General features: G+C 45.9%; 2 pseudogenes; both read left to right on the forward strand.

The window, feature by feature from the left end:
• Positions 1 to 1,622, forward strand: LOC745022 (G protein-coupled receptor 42 pseudogene; annotated as a pseudogene).
• Positions 1,623 to 10,570: 8,948 nt separating this feature from the next.
• LOC745052 (putative elongation factor 1-alpha-like 3) lies at positions 10,571 to 12,507 on the forward strand (annotated as a pseudogene).
• The last annotated feature ends 4,787 nt before the right edge of the window (positions 12,508 to 17,294 follow it).

The raw sequence follows: 17,294 nt of genomic DNA on the forward strand, positions 1-17,294 counted from the left end.
CCACCACCATGAATACAGGCCCCGACCAGTCCTACTTCTCCGGCAATCACTGGTTCGTCTTCTCGGTGTACCTTCTCACTTTCCTGGTGGGGCTCCCCCTCAACCTGCTGGCCCTGGTGGTCTTCGTGGGCAAGCTGCGGCGCCGCCCGGTGGCCGTGGACGTGCTCCTGCTCAACCTGACCGCCTCGGACCTGCTCCTGCTGCTGTTCCTGCCTTTCCGCATGGTGGAGGCAGCCAATGGCATGCGCTGGCCCCTGCCCTTCATCCTCTGCCCACTCTCCGGATTCATCTTCTTCACCACCATCTATCTCATCGCCCTCTTCCTGGCAGCTGTGAGCATTGAACGCTTCCTGAGTGTGGCCCACCCACTGTGGTACAAGACCCGGCCGAGGCTGGGGCAGGCAGGTCTGGTGAGTGTGGCCTGCTGGCTGTTGGCCTCTGCTCACTGCAGCGTGGTCTACGTCATAGAATTCTCAGGGGACATCTCCCACAGCCAGGGCACCAATGGGACCTGCTACCTGGAGTTCCGGAAGGACCAGCTAGCCATCCTCCTGCCCGTGCGGCTGGAGATGGCTGTGGTCCTCTTTGTGGTCCCGCTGATCATCACCAGCTACTGCTACAGCCGCCTGGTGTGGATCCTCGGCAGAGGGGGCAGCCACCGCCGGCAGAGGAGGGTGGCGGGGCTGGTGGCGGCCACGCTGCTCAACTTCCTTGTCTGCTTTGGGCCCTACAATGTGTCCCATGTCGTGGGCTATATCTGCGGTGAAAGCCCGGCGTGGAGGATCTACGTGACGCTTCTCAGCACCCTGAACTCCTGTGTCGACCCCTTTGTCTACTACTTCTCCTCCTCCGGGTTCCAAGCCGACTTTCATGAGCTGCTGAGGAGGCTGTGTGGGCTCTGGGGCCAGTGGCAGCAGGAGGGCAGCGTGGAGCTGAAGGAGCAGAAGGGAGGGGAGGAGCAGAGAGCGGACCGACCAGCTGAAAGAAAGACCAGTGAACACTCACAGGGCTGTGGAACTGGTGGCCAGGTGGCCTGTGCTGAAAGCTAGGTCCTCCGGGGGAGGAGGGTGTAGCTGGCGTGTCATCCTCAGGGCGCTTCCTCGCTCACGCCAGGAGGGACTTGGAGTGGCGAGCTGGGGCCCGATGGGGCTTGGGGGCAGAGTAGACATCTAGCCTCCCTAAGGGTATGCACGCTAAAGCCCAGCTCTCGATCTCACCTCCATCCCCATCCACCCACACACTATGGATTGGGCTCTGGGAAGGGGTCAGGGTGAGAGGCTGCTCTGGAGAACAATGAGGTCCTCACAGCATCAGGCAGCTCCTGTGTTTTCTTGAGGGAGGCAGAGGAGCTAAGAGCAGTGCCCAGGGTCTGAGGGGGCTGCCCAGTGAGTGGCAGGGGCAGGAGAGGGGAGAACCCCATCCTCAGAGCTGCTCCCAGCCAGCGAGTCAGGAGTGGGGGAGACAGGGCTCCAGGGATGAGGCCGCATTCTGCTCCCACAGTGCCTTTTCCAGAAAGTTCCCATTGCTCAATAAATGTGGATCATCAGAGACATTTATGAACAATGACAGAAGAAAAATTACCCAAATAAATGTGGAAGCAAGCAAAAGAGAACAGTGTTTCGTTCTTCTCCTGTTTTGTTCTGGTGGTGTGCTTGGGCCGGGTGGGACTGGTGGATGGAAGGAGAAAACACCAGACTCTGGAGGAAAAGGGCCAAACACCAGGATGCCTGGATGCTGGGAGAGGATCTGGCTTGCAGGGATGAAAATAACAGCTGCCCTGTCTAAAGGACTTGGCCTGACACATCATCTCCTTCTATCTCTCAATAGCCCTGTGAGAGGTACCAGCATTATCCCCAGTTTCAGATGAGGGAGTGGCCCAGAGAGGTGACATCTCCTACCCGAGATCCCATAGCTGGTGGGCGATTGAAGTGGGACCAGAAGCTGCCGTCAGTTGACTCTGACACCCGTGCCCCTAAGCCACTTTGCTGTTCTCCATCTGTGTGTCACCTGTGGTCACCTGGCCCAGTCAGATGAGGCTGTCTGAGCAGGACAAATGCAAACAGGCTGTGATAAGGAACAGAACTAAATGCAAAGCACAGTGAGTATCTGTGTGAGTGCATCCTCTCCCCAGTAAAGAAGACTTCTTGAAAAGTATAAATTACGATACTTGGAGTCAATGATTGGGCAGGTGACTCACAGTGGGCACCCGATGCTCCTCGATCTTAGCTAATGCAGGATCTCTTCAACTTTTTACATCCTTGTCCCCTTCAGAAGCCTCTTTGGATATACATCTTTCCTACACAGCACATTCCTCTGCCTGCTTATGCAATTTCAGTGCAACCAACACACTGTCAGTTTATGTGTTGTGGCCCTTTAGAAAGACAGAAACCGGCTGGGCGCAGTGGCTCATGCCTATAATCCCAGCACTTTGGGATGCCGAGGCAAGAGAATCACTTGAGGTCAGGAGTTTGAGACCAGCCTGGCCAACATGGTGAAACTTTGTCTCTACTAAAAGTACAAATATTAGCCGCATATGGCAGCATGCACCTGTAAACCCAGCTTCTTGGGAGGCTGAGGCAGGACAATCGCTTGAGGCCAGGAGGCAGAGGTTGCAGTGAGCCGAGATTACACCACTGCACTCCAGCCTGGGTGACAGAGTGAGACTCTGTCTCAAAAAACAGAAGGAAGGAAGGAAGGAAGGAAGGAAGGAAGGAAGGAAGGAAGGAAGGAAAGAAAGAAAAGAAAAGAAAGAAGGAAGGAAAGAGAGAAAGAAAGAAAGAGAAAGAAGGAAAGAGAGAGAGAGAGAAAGAAAGAAGGAAGGAAAGAAAGAAAGAAAAGAAGGAAAAGAAAGCCACAAACCATTGTGAGATTTTTTGTTGTTGTTGTTCCCCAAGAACTAGTTTTCACCTATTTGGGATCAACATTGCTGCTGCTGAGAATGTCTGAGCTGCAGAAATGGTCCCATCTAATATACTGATAGAGCCTGTCTCACAGAACTGTAGCCCAACAAAATTAGGCTGAGGACCTTGCTGCAGGAATGGAGATCACACTCTGGAAGAAGTGTGAGGTCTCGTACAAGAGAAGAGACCCAGTTATCATCGAATTTGAGCTAAGGGTAGCGTGAATTTAGATGAAGAGGTGTGTGATGGGCTCAACACAAAGCAGGGATGTGTGGAAAGGGGCCAGTGTTAGATGGAGGCCAGGAAGACTACTCAAGGTCCTGTTTCTCTGGAAAATACCAAGCAAAGATAAAGGTAGAACTCTGTATTGGAAAACTCCTTATCTGAAGCTCTGGTGGGTTGAAAATCAAGGTTGCATCTCTGTGTCAGAGACTCTGATCCTCTAAGCAGAAGTATATGTTCCTTTCTTACTCATGATCTCATGCAGCTAAGTTTCCGACTATCTTTGACTTTTGAGAACAAGGTTTCTTAGCAATATCCTTTTGTTAATTAGCAAAACAAGTTTTTAAAGGTTTACAAGAGAAACTTTTTTAGAAGGAGAGATCCTCCTTCACCGAAACCAAGGGCAGGTCAACCCAGAAGGACAAGAGGAAGGGAAGATTCAACCCATCTCGGCTACAGCTTCCTGAGGCCATAGGTCAAGTCTCAGCTTACAGGGGAGTGAGAGGAAACAAGAAATTTTAAATCACCCAGTGTTGGTTGGGTGCGATGACTCACGCCTGTAATCTCAGTGCCTTGAGAGGCTGAAGTGGGAGGATTGCTTGAAGCAAGACTCCGTAATCTAAGAAAAAAAAGTTAGTCGGGCATAGTGGCACGTGCCCATAGTCCCAGCTGCTCATGAGGCTGAGGCAGGAAGATCGCTTGAACCCAGGAGGTCGAGGCTACAGTGAGCCGTGGTTGTACCACTGCGCTCCAGCCTGGGTAACAGAGCAAGACCCTGAAAAAAAAAAAAAGGAAAGAAGAAAGGAAGAAAGAAAGAGAGAAAGAAAGAAAAGGAAAGAAAGAAAGAAAGAAAGAAAGAGGAAAGAAAGGAAAGGAAAGGAAGAAAAGAAAAGAGTAAATCACCAAGAGTGCGGGAAGATCGCTTGAGCCCAGGAGGTTGAGGCTACAGTGAGCCGTGATTGTACCACTGCACTCCAGCCTGGGTAACAGAGCAAGATCCTGAAAGAAAAAAAAGAAAAAGGAAAGAGAGGAAAGAATAAAGAAAGGAAGGAAGGAAGGGAAAGAGAGAGAAAGAAAGAGAGAAAGAAAGGAAAAGAAAAGAAAAGAAAGAAATGTATAAATCACCAAGCGTGACCAGAAACCTTTGGAAGCCACCTAAGAAACTGACAAAGATGGTTCAATCCATCCCATGGAAGGCAGTGAGACCAATGCAGGCTTGAGCCCAGTAAGCTCAGACTACTCAGTAAAGCAGTGGCAGTGGCAGACAGGAGGGAGAGCAGGAATTCCCCACTGGGAGACAGGATGCCAGTGCCTTTTTATGAGTTAAACATGTATCCACTAGAGAGTGCAGTAAGTGGCCTCTCAGGCTGTGAATATGCCTGGTGGGGCATGGGAAGCTGTGCTGCAAAACAGGATCCGTCAGCCGGCTTCAACTGGGTTCAGCTGGGAGGGGGCAGACATAGACCTGGTCAGGGCCGGCGGAGGTGGAAGGGAGGTAGGAGGCTGGACTTGACTTTGGAGGTGGGGCTCAGACACTGGACCAAATTGAGGACTAGCTAAAACAGGGAAACAAGGACGGAGCTTAAGCGACTTCGCATAGGACATGCCCACCAGTGTCCCCTGTCAGTTTACCATGGTCATGGCAACAGCTGGTAATTACCACCCTTTTTCTAAAACTTTGGGCATTAACCGCCCCTTAATCTGCATGTAACTAAAAATAGATATAAATATGAATGCAAAACTGCCCTAAGCGGCTACTCTTAGCACATTGCTATGGGGTAGCCCTGCTCTGCAGGGGCAGTCACAGAGCTGTTGCACTGCCAGAACTATACCACCATCACTTTAATAAAGCCACTTTCTTCTACCACTGGGTAGCCTTTACATTCTTTCCTGGGTGAGCTGGGTGCAGTGGCTCACACCTGTAATCCCAGCACTTTGGGAGGCTGAGGCAGGCAGATCATTTGTGATCAGGAGTTCGAGACCAGCCTGGGCAACTTGGTGAAACCCAGTCCCTACTAAAAAATACAAAATTTAGCCAGGCGTAGTGGCCCGCACGTGTAATCCCAGCTACTCAGGAGGCTGAGGCAGGAGAATTGCTTGAACCCAGGAGGCGGAGGTTGTAGTGAGCTAAAATTACACCACTGCGCTCCAGTCTGGGTGACAGAGTGACACACCATCTCAAAAAAAAAAAAAATTTAAAAATTAAATAAATAAATTCTGGGTTCTGGGCAAAGCCAAGAACCTTCCCAGGCTAAACCCCTATTTAGGGCTCATCTGCCCTACATCAGAAGGGAAACAAAGACCAGACAAGGAGAGCAAGAAGCCTGGGAGTCTACAAAATAAGTTGCGGGACTCTTCCAAAAAAATGAAGCTGAGCATCGATAAAAGCTCAAAGACACCTGGAAGAAAAGTGAGACCACCGTTTCTGGGAATTACAAGTGGGAGACAGAGGTTTTTATTGGGGGAGAATAGTGTGAGAAGGTGCTCAACTTTTGACCTTCCTCTCTGAGGACATGACTCTTCTGGTTTAGAAAACAACAGTAAAAAGTCCCCAAGAGATACTGGTGGTTGTGGTTCCCAAAACTTCATTAACATCTGTGGGAAGCCTTCTGACTTTCCTTTGAGGCCAGTTCTGAAAAGCCATTCTTATGGAGGCAAATCAAAATATCAAAGCAGCAGCCTGTGTTCTGGGAAAATGTTGCTGGGATCACATTCCAGAGAAAAGATGGGATAGAAGGAATGAAAGCTGATCAACGTGGCTGGGTGCGGTGGCTCACACCTGTAATCCCAGCACTTTGGGAGGCTGAGGCAGGCAGATCACCTGAGGTCAGAAGCTCAAGACCAGCCTGACCAGCATGGTGAAACCCCGTCTCTACTAAAAATACAAAAATTAGCCAGGCGTGGTGGCGTGTGCCTGTAATCCCAGCTACTCAGGAGGCTGAGGCAGGAGAATCGCTTGAACCTGGTAAGCAGAGGTTGTGAGGTTGCAAGGTTACAGTGAGCTGAGATTGCAGCACTGCTCTCCAGCCTGGGCAACAAGAGAGAAAACTCCATCTCAAAAAAAAAAAAAAAAAAAAAAAAGAAGAAGAAGAAGAAGAAAAAAGCTGATCAACACTGGTAGAAGTGGGGAAGGGCAGAGCTCACCTCCCATGGGAGCCAGGGTGGAGCTAGCGGAGAGAAAATATTGCGAAAGAGGAAATGGGATACGGAAATATTTTTTGAGGAGAGGGTGCTTTTAATGGATTTAGAAGAATATAGTGGCTGGATATGGTGGCTCATGCCCATAATGCCAGCACTTTGGGAGTCTGAGGCAGGTGGATAGCTTGAGCCCAGGAGTTCCAGACCAGCTTGGGCAACATGGCTAAACCCTGTCTCTACTAAAAATACAAAAATTAGAGGAGTGTGGTGGTGCATACCTGTAGTCCCAGCTACTTGGGGGGCTGAGGTAGGAGGATCACCTGAACTTTGGGAGGTTGAGGCTGCAGTGAGCCATGATCAGGCCACTGCACTCCAGCCTGAGTGATAAAGTGAGACACTTTCTCAAAGAAAATTAAAATTAAAATTAAAAGAAGAGTATAGTGAGATAACCCAATCAATCATCCCCTGTTGCAGATCCCCCAGTCTCAAGGGTCAAATTGTGATTGGCACTAATCATGATGCTGTTGACCGCCTTTACTGGTGACTGGTCCTAAGATGGAAGTGTGACCCAATTCCAGCCAACAAAGAGAAATAAGTCTGCTGGGGGCCTCTGGGAAAGATTTTTCTCTATCTCATTAAAAAAATAGATGCGTAAGGAGCTTCTCTCCTACTTCTAATCTGGAACTTTCTATGGAAGGATGTGATACTTGGAGCTACAGCAGCCATACTGGGGCCATGAGGTTACAAACTTGAGGAAGAAAGCAAACAAGCTAAGGACAGCAGAGCAGCAGGATGTAAAGGGCCTGCATCCTTGACCCTGTTGAGGTGGGATCACCAACCTCCAAAGTCACTGTAGTAAATGTTCCTTTTGTTGACTCACTATTGGCCAGATACCCTCTAACTTGCAGCTTAACACAATAGATCAGCTTATATCCTACTAGAACCTACCCATTGACATCTTCTCTCACGTTAAAATATTTTAGGTTCCTGGAGTTTCTAAACTCTGCCTATTTGCCTTATAGGAGCTATGTGATGTTAGCATTTGCCTTATGTGTTACAGCTGAACTCAGGAGATGTCTTACAGTTCTAGACACTAGCTCTAGCACCAAGATGTCTGGACTCTCCTCATTCAGAAGGAGGCTTTTGAGAGCTGACTGGCTGGGGCTGCACGAACATTGCTTTCCAAGACAAAAAAACACACGTGCTAGATGGGACCTTTTTAAGGTAAAATGTTCATCTGACTGACAATCTTAATTGCAAGCCTGCACTTTTATTAATAAAAATTCTCATACTTGAGCAGATCACCTGAGGTCAGGAGATCGAGACCAGCCTGGCCAACATGGCAAAAACCTGTCTCTACTAAAAATACAAAAATTAGCTGGGTGTGGTGGCACACGCCTGTAATCCCAGCTACTCGGGAGGCTGAGGCAGGAGAATTGCTTGAACCCAAGAGATGGAGGTTGCAGTGAGCCGAGATCATGCCACTGCCTTCCAGCCTGGGCAACAGAGCAAGACTGTTTCAAAAAAAAAAAAATTCTCATACTTACTAAGGGCTCTTGGATGCCATGGAAACAAGAGAGGGCTGAAAGACCTCTCTTTCTTGATGTGGACCATGAGCGATGTTATCCTGTGGAAAAGTACTTGTCTCTGTTCAGTGTTCTTGGGCACAGGACAGCTACCCAGTCCTTGTGCCTGTGGAGTCACTCGAACACACACAATGCCCACATGAAGATGGGGATATGCGGTCTTGGATGCCTAATTTACTACTTAAAATTAACACACACAATTAGATGATTCCCTTTTCCCTCCCCTCCCCTTTTTTTTTTTGTTTGTTTCTTTTTTTTTTTTTTTCTGTGACAGGGTCTGGCTCTGTCACCCAGGCTGGAGTGCAGTTATGCAATCATGGCTGACTGCAGCCTCAACTTCTCAGGCTCAAGCAATCCTCCCGCCTCAGCCTCCCAAGTAGCTGGGACTATAGGTGCATGCCACCATGCCTGGCTAATTAAAAAAAAACAACTGTAGAGATGGGGTCTCGCTATGTGGCCCAGACTGGTCTGGAACTCCTGGGCTCAAGCGATCCTCCCACCTTGGCCTCCCAAAGTGCTGGCGTGACAGGGATGAGCCAGTGCACCTAGCCTTGATAATTTCCAGTGGTTCTCTATGCTTAGAGCATTACTCTCATCTTTTTTTTAAACAGTCTAGAATGCTCTCTTAAAGCCTCCATAAAAATAACTCCTTGTTTGTGTCTCCTTTGGTGAACAATCCAATGACTTGCAGGAGCACTGCCAGGCATCCCCAGCCGTTGCAGGCCTGCAGACTTCTTCCCTGGCCCACACTTGCTGGTCTGTTTGTTCACTCTGCAGTGAACCCTTCTGCTTACAGCTTTTCCAGCTAACCTTTTGATTCACAATGTAGCCTCTGACAAAAAGCAGACCAGTAGTTGCCAGGGGCTGGGGATGGGAGAGAGGAGGGTGTTGACTGGGGAGATATCAGAGGGACATTTTCAGGTGATGGAAATGTTAGATCACTTGATTGCGGTGAGGGTCACACAAGAAGTCAAAACTTATTGAACTCTCTCCGTCCAGTGGGTGCATTTTATGGTGTGTCAATGAAGCCTCAATAATGTTGTTTTTAAAAAATGGTGTCACCTCACCTCCTGGCTTGTAGTGTTTGTGTACCTAATATCAATCTTGCTAAGTTTCCTCCAGCCAAGCAAGTCTCTGCTTTTGCTGGGCTGCTCTGCAGAGGCTGTGACTGCTGGATGATAACCCAGGTTACATAAAAGTGTAGAAACCATGTGCAAACAAATGATACGTGGCAACCAGCTTTTATCTTGGTGCTGGAGATCTGCAGGGCGTGGTGGAAAGGGCGGCAACTGGACAGTGCAATGGTTCATTTCACCTCCTGTCACCACGTGGGGCTGTGGGGGCAGCTCTGTCATACCTTCCAATTTTCCAAGCTGAAAATCCAATTGTTATTGCTGTTTTTGAAATCTTACATTTTTTAAAAACTGATAACAAATTCAAAATGTTTAAGTATCTATGTGGGGAAAGTGAATCAGGCCTGAGGGTTGTGGACTGCTTTCTAGGTTTCCAGCCTGTGACCTCTGCAGCAGTGGAGGCAGAGGAGGGCTCAGAGGTCGGGAGGGAAGGGGAAGGAGCATGAGGAAGGGTGATTCTGCACGTAAGCACGGCTCATACTTTTACTCAGAACCCAAGACAGGCAGTTGACAAGAACGTCGGAAGACGTTCTTCCTCATCCCTCGTTCTTATTTTGCAGTCCCTCCCTGCCCCTACAGCTGTTCTCTGAAAGCTGTCACCCTCATCCACAAAAAGATCTTGGAGGCCACAGGCAAGGCAGGGAGGGAAGCTCCGAGGACTGATGCTGGCTCTCCTTCCTTCTCCTCCCAACTCCCCCTCCCAACTGGCACTGAAGGCAGGTGTTCCTCAGGCTCGGACCCTGCCTGCCTTTGTTCGTTTTCTCTCTCCTGTCTGCAGGCATTCTGATCCATCACAATGGCTGTTAACATTCATGACTCCCACATCTCCAGCACCAGACCCTTGTGTATCCAACTGTATAGAGAGACATCTCAACTTCTAGACTTTCAAGACCAAACCTAACTCCTTACTTCGTCTTCCTAATCTGGCCCCACCACCCAGCCTACTCCACCTCTATAAATGGCAATACCACCCACGGTCTGCCCACATCAGAAACCCAGATGTCATTCATTAATTCATTCATTCATTCCTTTTTTTTTTTTTTAAACAGAGTCACTCTGTCACCCAGGCTGGAGGGCAGTGGCACAATCTCAGCTCACTGCAACCTCCACCTCCTGTTTCAAGTGATTTTCCTGCCTCAGCCTCCTGAGTAGCTGTGATTACAGGCATGCACCACTATGCCTGGCTAACTTTTGTATTTTTACTAGAGATGGGGCTTCGCCATGTTGTCCAGGCTGGTCTTGAACTCCTGGGCTAAAGCAATCTGCCAGCCTCAGCCTCCCAAATTGCTGGGATTACAGGCATGAGCCACCATGCCCAGCCCATTCTTTCTTTTTTTAGAGATTTGATTCTTTTTTTAATTTTTAAAATGATCATACAATAAAATGAATGTTTTCAGGAAAAGGTGTACAGTTCTGTGAATCAAACAGACAGAGAGATTCCCGTAACCACCAACAAAATCAAGATAAAGAGCAACGATAGTCACATCTTCCCTTCACCCCTAGCCACTACGAAACACAGATCTGCTATCATTAGGGTTTTATCTTCTCAAGAATGTCACATAGCTTTTCGCAACAGGTTTGCCAACAGAACACAGGTGTCATGGAAACTACCCCTAAAAGCCAAAATGGGAAAGGAGAAGACTCATATCAACATTGTCGTCATTGGACACATAGATTCGGGCAAGTCCACCTCTACTGGCCATCTGATCTACAAATGTGGTGGCATCAACAAAAGAAGCATTAAGAAATTTGAGAAGAAGGCTGCTGAGATGGGAAAGGGCTCCTTCAAGTAAGCCTGGGTCTTGGATAAACTGAAAGCTGAGCGTGAATGTGGTATCACCATTGATACCTCCTTGTGGAAATTTGAGACCAGCAAGTACTGAATGACTATCATTAATGCCCCTAAGGAATGAGACCACCACTTCTCCTGTTGTCCTTCCCAGCTTCTACCCAACCTTCCCTTTTCCCTAGTTTATAAGACAGGAGAAAAGGGAGAAAGCAAAAAGTTGGAAAGAAACAGAAGTAAGATAAATAGCTAGACGACTTTGGCGCCACCACCTGGCCCTGGTGGTTAAAATAATAATAATAATATTAACCCCTGACCAAAACTACTGGTGTTATCTGTAAATTCCAGACATTGTATGAGAAAGCACTGTAAAACTTTTTGTTCTGTTAGCTAATGTATGTAGCCCCCAGTCACGTTCCTCATGCTTACTTGATCTATTATGACCCTTTCACATGGACCCCTTAGAGTTGTAAGCCCTTAAAAGGGCTAGGAATTTCTTTTTTGGGGAGTTTGGCTCTTAAGACACGAGTCTGCCGACGCTCCCGGCCGAATAAAAACTTCTTCCTTCTTTAATCCGGTGTCTGAGGAGTTTTGTCTGTGACTCGTCCTGGTATATCCCAGGACACAGAGACTTCATCACAAACATCTTTACAGGGACATCTCAGGCTGACTGTGCTGTCATGGTTGTTGCTGCTGGTGTTGGTGAATTTGAAGCTGGTATCTCCAAGAATTGGCAGACCTGAGAGCATGCCCTTCTGGCTTACACATTGGGTGTGAAATAACTAATCACTGGTGTTAACAAAATGGATTTTATTGAGCCACCCTACAACCAGAAGAGATATGAGGAAATCATTAAGGAAGTCAGCACTACATTAAGAAAACTGGCTACAACCCTGACACAGTAGCATTTGTGCCAATTTCTGGTTGGAATAGTGACAACATGCTGGAGCCAAGTGCTAACATGTCTTGGTTCAAGGGATGGAAAGTCACCCGTAAGGATGGCAATGCCAGTGGAACCACACTGCTTGAGGCTCTGGACTGCATCCTACCACCAACTCGTCCAACTGACAAGCCCTGCTTCTCCAGGATGTCTACAAAATTGGTGGTATTGGTACTGTTCCTGATGGCCAAGTGGAGACTGTTGTTCTCAAACCTGGTGTGGTGATCACCTTTGCTCCAGTCAACACTACAACTGAAGTAAAATCTGTCGAAATACACCATGAAGCTTTGAGTGAAGCTTTTTCTGGGGACAATGTGGGCTTCCACGTCAAGAATGTGTCTATCAAGGATATTCATTGTAGTAACAATGCTGGTAACTGCAAAAATGACCCACCAATGGAAGCAGGTGGACTCACTGCTCAGGTGATCTATCCTGAACCATCCAGGCCAAGTCAGTGCTGGCTATGCCCCTGTACTAGATTGCCACATGGCTCACATTGCATGCAAGTTTGCTGAGCTGAAGGAAAAGATTGATCGCTCTTCTGGTAAAAAGCTGGAAGACGGCCCTAAATTCTTGAAATCTGGTGATGTTGCCATCATTGATATGGTTCCTGGTAAGCCCATGTGTGTTGAGAGCTTCTCAGACTATCCACCTCTGGGTTGCTTTGCTGCTTGTGATATGAGACAGACAGTTGCAGTGGGTGTCATCAAAGCAGCGGACAAGAAGGCAGCTGGAGCTGGCAAGGTCACCAAGTATCCCCAGAAAGCTCAGAAGGCTAAATGAATATTATCCCTAATACCTGCCACCCTGGTATTAAGCAGTGGTGGAAGAATGGTCTTAGAACTGTTTGTTTCAGTTGGCCATTTAAGTTTAATAGTAAAAGATTGGTTAATGATAACAATGCATAGTAAAACTTTCAGAAGGAAAGGAGAATGTTTTGTGGACCACTTTGGTTTTCTCTTTTGCATGTGGCAGTTTTAATTTATTAGTGTTTAAAATCAGTGCTTTTTAATGGAAGCAACTTGACCAAAAATTTGTCACAGAATTTTGAGACCCATTAAAAAAGTTTAATGAGAAAAAAAAAAAAAAGAATGTCACATAAACAGAATCCTACAGTGTGTAACCTTTTGAGCTGGCTTCTTTTTATTTTATTTATTTATTTATTTTTTTTTTGAGACAGAATCTCACTGCAGTGCCCAGGCAGGAGTGCAATGGTGCGATCTCAGCTCACTGCAACCTCTGCCTCCCGGGTTCAAGCAATTCTTCTGCCTCAGCCTCCCGAGTAACTGGAATTATAGGCATGCGCCATCATGCCTGGCTAATTTTTGTATTTTTAGTAGAGACAGGGTTTCACCATGTTGGCCAGGCTGGTCTCAAACTCCTGACCTCAGGTGATATGCCCACCTCGGCCTCCCAAAGTGCTGGGATTACAGGCATGAGCCACCGCACCCGGCTAGCTGACTTCTTTCATTCAGCACAATGTAACTGAGCTTCATCCATGCCACCATGCCTGGCTAATTTTTAAATTTTTTGTAGAGACAGGATGTCACTATGTTGCAGAGGCTGATCTCAAACTCTTAGGCTCAACTGATCCTCCCATCTCAGCCTCCAAAAGTACTGTAATTACAAGCATGAGCCACCACACTCGACCTCCTATTTACTTCACCTTGGAAGCTACAGTGTTACCCAGAGCCTATAAACAAACAAACAAAAACACCATGGATATTTTGTTCCTGGTACACAAATTAATGTCTTTAAATCCACCAACACCACTATACATTCTATGCAATTAAGAAATTAACTTGAGGCCGGGTGTAGTGGCTCACACTTGTAATCCCAGCACTTTGGGAGGCTGAGGAGGGCAGATCACTTGAAGCCAGGAGTTTGAGACCAGCCTGGCCAACATGGCAAAACCCCATCTCCACTAAAAATATAAAAATTAGCTGGGCATGGTGGTGTGCACCTATAATCCCAGCTACTCCGGAGGCTGAGGCAGGAGAATCACTTGAACCCAGGAGGCAGAGGTAGCAGTGAGCCAAGATCATGCCACTGCACTCCAGCCTGGGTGACAGAGTGAAACTGTGTCTCTAAAAAACAAAAAGAAAAAGAAATTCACCTGAGGCACATGACCAGTAAGTCCCTTAGTGCTAGTACCGTCTATGCAAAATAGCAAATACAGAGTGAAACAAACCAATGCAAGCATTTATGTGAAATTGGGCTGCATGCTAAATCTGGCTTCATGCTTAACTACATTAAAAACAATTGCCAAACTGTCAATGTATTTCTTCACAATATTTCTTATTTTAACTTCATCACAACTAAGAGCTTTAACTATGAACAATGTTAACTAGTCAAATTTCTGTAATTTTCCACCATGTTTTAAATAATATTTTATTTTTATTTTATTTTATTTTTTTGAGACAGAGTCTTGCTCTATCATCCAGGCTGGAGTGCAGCAGCATGATCTTGGCTCACTGCAACCTCTGCCTCCCAGGTTCAAGCGATTCTCCTGCCTCAGCCTCCCTAAAGTAGCTGGGACTACAGGTGCCCACCATCACGCCCTGCTAATTTTTGTATTTTTAGTAGAGATGGGTTTTTACCATGTGGCCAGGCTGGCCTTGAACTCCTGACCTCAGGTGATCCACTTGCCTCAGCCTCCCAAATTGCTGGGATTACAGGCATGAGCCACTGCACCCAGTCAAAAATATCTTATTAACTAAACTTTTTCAACTTCCTGTTTTTTCTGTATGTTCATGAACACAGACACTCAGAGAAACAGAAAAAAATAAAAAACTATGTATGACTTACATAGACCATCTATGACATGCTTGGACTTCCTGTTGTGTCCTAATTTTATTTATTTATTTATTTATTTATTTATTTATTTATTTATTGAGACAGAGTCTTGCTCTGTTGCCCAGGCTGGAATGCAGTGGCACGATCTTGGCTCACTGCAATCTCTGCCTCCCGGATTCAAGCAATTCTCCTGCCTCAGCCTCCCAAAGAGCTGACATTGCAGGTGTGTGCCACTTCGCCCAGCTAATTTTTGTATTTTTAGTACAGATGGGGTTTCACCATGTTGGCCAGGCTGGTCTCAAACTCCTGACCTCAGGTGATCTGCCTGCCTCAGCCTCCCAAAGTGCTGGAATTACAGGCATGAGTCACTGGGCCCCACCTGTCCTAAATTTTTTATATTTTAAATAACCCCTCATTTTACTTTAGGACAGAAATTTACAATGCAAGATCCTTTCTCCTACAAAAGTATTTTCTTTATAACCTTCCTTACCAAAAACACATCTTTATATCCATAACTGTCTTCACATCTCTCTCCCCTTTGCTTTCTACCTTGTTTCATAAATAACCTTTCCAAGCCCATAATGTGAATCAACCTCTAGATAACTTCTGAATTAGACAAAATTTTTCTTATTCTCAATAAGAACGCATCTTCTTTGGCACATTTTACATACAGAATTATATGTTAACTAGAATTCTTATTCTTAGTAATCTTAAATTTTAGTGAAAACCTAGGAAGCAAGAAATCCTGAACTGCCTAACAGATGTTAGCATTGGCAAGACAATTCTACAATTTTTAAAAACATGTTTGCCTACATCATAACCCTTTCTGAATTGGAAATGTCCCAGACATCCAATAAACACCCAATATAATTTCAAGATTTTAAATTACATGAAAAATTTCCCTACTGCATTTATCCCATTTACATTTCATTCATTTTTAGCAATTTATCCAGCTTACTAATGAAAATTGGGATATTAAACAAAGCTAGTCATTATTTCTTCATTAACCATTTTTATAACCTGTGAATATCAGGTGTTCACCTAAGTAAGAAATTTCAAGTTAAACACATGGGTATTTTCACCCGTAACTCAGAAGATTCCTCTGCTTTTTTTAAACCATCAACATTAAATTAGTCTTACCTATCAAAAAATCACACAAAGATCATTTTGTTCTTGGCTAGATTTACAATCTTATAATCTTTTGTGCCAAACTCTGACACCTTAAAATATCTAGCAGAGACAAAGATAAAACCCAGACAAAAATGTATGCTGACAATTCAGAAGACATTTCTATTTTTATTTTACCGATTATCTTAAAGCCAGCTTATTTATTAAACATTTACCTAAGTCACGTAAACTTGAAAAATGCTTGGACCCATACACTTAATTTATGAGTGCTCCTTTATTTACTGGCCAATTTTGGTACCCTGCAAAAACAACATATAACATCCAGGAACATATGTACTTGAAAAGATCCAATAGCTTTTCCTAGGGATTCTTGCCATGAGATAGCAATACGAATTCACCAGTTTATAAACATACTCACACAGGTAAACTTTGTTTTCCCTGATAGGTAATTCATTGAAGGCTATGAACCAAAATTTTGAGTAAAGCACTTTCTATGATAGTTTTATTTTTATTTTATTTTTATTTTTTGAGACAGGGTCTTGCTCTGCTGCCCAGGCTGGAGTGCAGTAGTGCAATCACAGCCACAGCCCACTGCAGCCCTGACCTCCCAAGCTCAAGCTGTCCTCCCACCTCAGCCTCCTGTATATCTGGGACTACAAGCGCATGCCACCTTGCCCGGCTAATATTTTAATTTTTTTGTACAGAAAGGATCTTCCTATGTCGTCTAGCCTGGCTGCAAACTCCTAAGCTCAAGTTATCCTCCTGCTTTGGCCTCTCAAAACGCTGAGATTATAGGCATGCACCACTGTGCCTGACCTATAGTTTTATTTTTATTTATTTATTTATTGAGATGGAGTCTCACTTTGTTGCCCAGGCTGAAGTGCGGTGGCATGATCTCAGCTCACTGAAACCTCCACCTCCCAGATTCAAACAATTCTCATGCTTTAGCCTCCCAAGTAGCTGGGATTACAGGCGCCTACCACCACATCCAGCTAATTTTTGTATTTGTAATAGAGACAGGGTTTCACCATGTTGGCCAGGCTGGTCTCAAATTCCTGACCTCAAGTGATCTGCCCACCTCAGCCTCCCAGAGTGCTGGGATTACAAGCATGAGCCACCACGCCCAGGCTATAGTTTGATTTTTAAAGGCCCAACCTCCCTAGACTCCAAAGAACACTGAGGCCAAACAGTACCACAGAAGAACATCATGTACTAATAAGGCCTTGAAACCACCTTTGCAAAGATGATGACAGTGAGAGAAGTCTAGAATGACTGACTCCGTCTTGCTTCTAGCCTTACAGGCTGGCTGTCCTCATTATTCCTGGGCATAAGCCAAGCTAACCATTGGAGGAATTTATAGTTTAACTTTGAAGCAAGGATGATAACAATCTTTCCCTAAAACTATACCCTCCTTGCTCAGTGACTGAAGCCACGTTTATAAAACTAATGAAAGGCCACAACATTAGGATTATGGGAGGGGCCTGGATTCTGTTAAAATGTAGGCATAGTTTCAATAATCTCTTACTGCTCAGGAGTTTGTGGCCAGAGATCACAAGATTCGTGACTTCACCGATTGCTCCTATAGACAACATCGCTATTGTAGAACCTGATTGGTCTTTTGAGATGTTTTTCAGACTTTGGCACTCTGGCAACCAACTGACCCCA

The sequence above is a fragment of the Pan troglodytes genome, chromosome 20, assembly GCF_028858775.2.
Source record: "Pan troglodytes isolate AG18354 chromosome 20, NHGRI_mPanTro3-v2.0_pri, whole genome shotgun sequence".
NCBI classification, from domain to species: Eukaryota; Metazoa; Chordata; class Mammalia; order Primates; family Hominidae; genus Pan; species Pan troglodytes.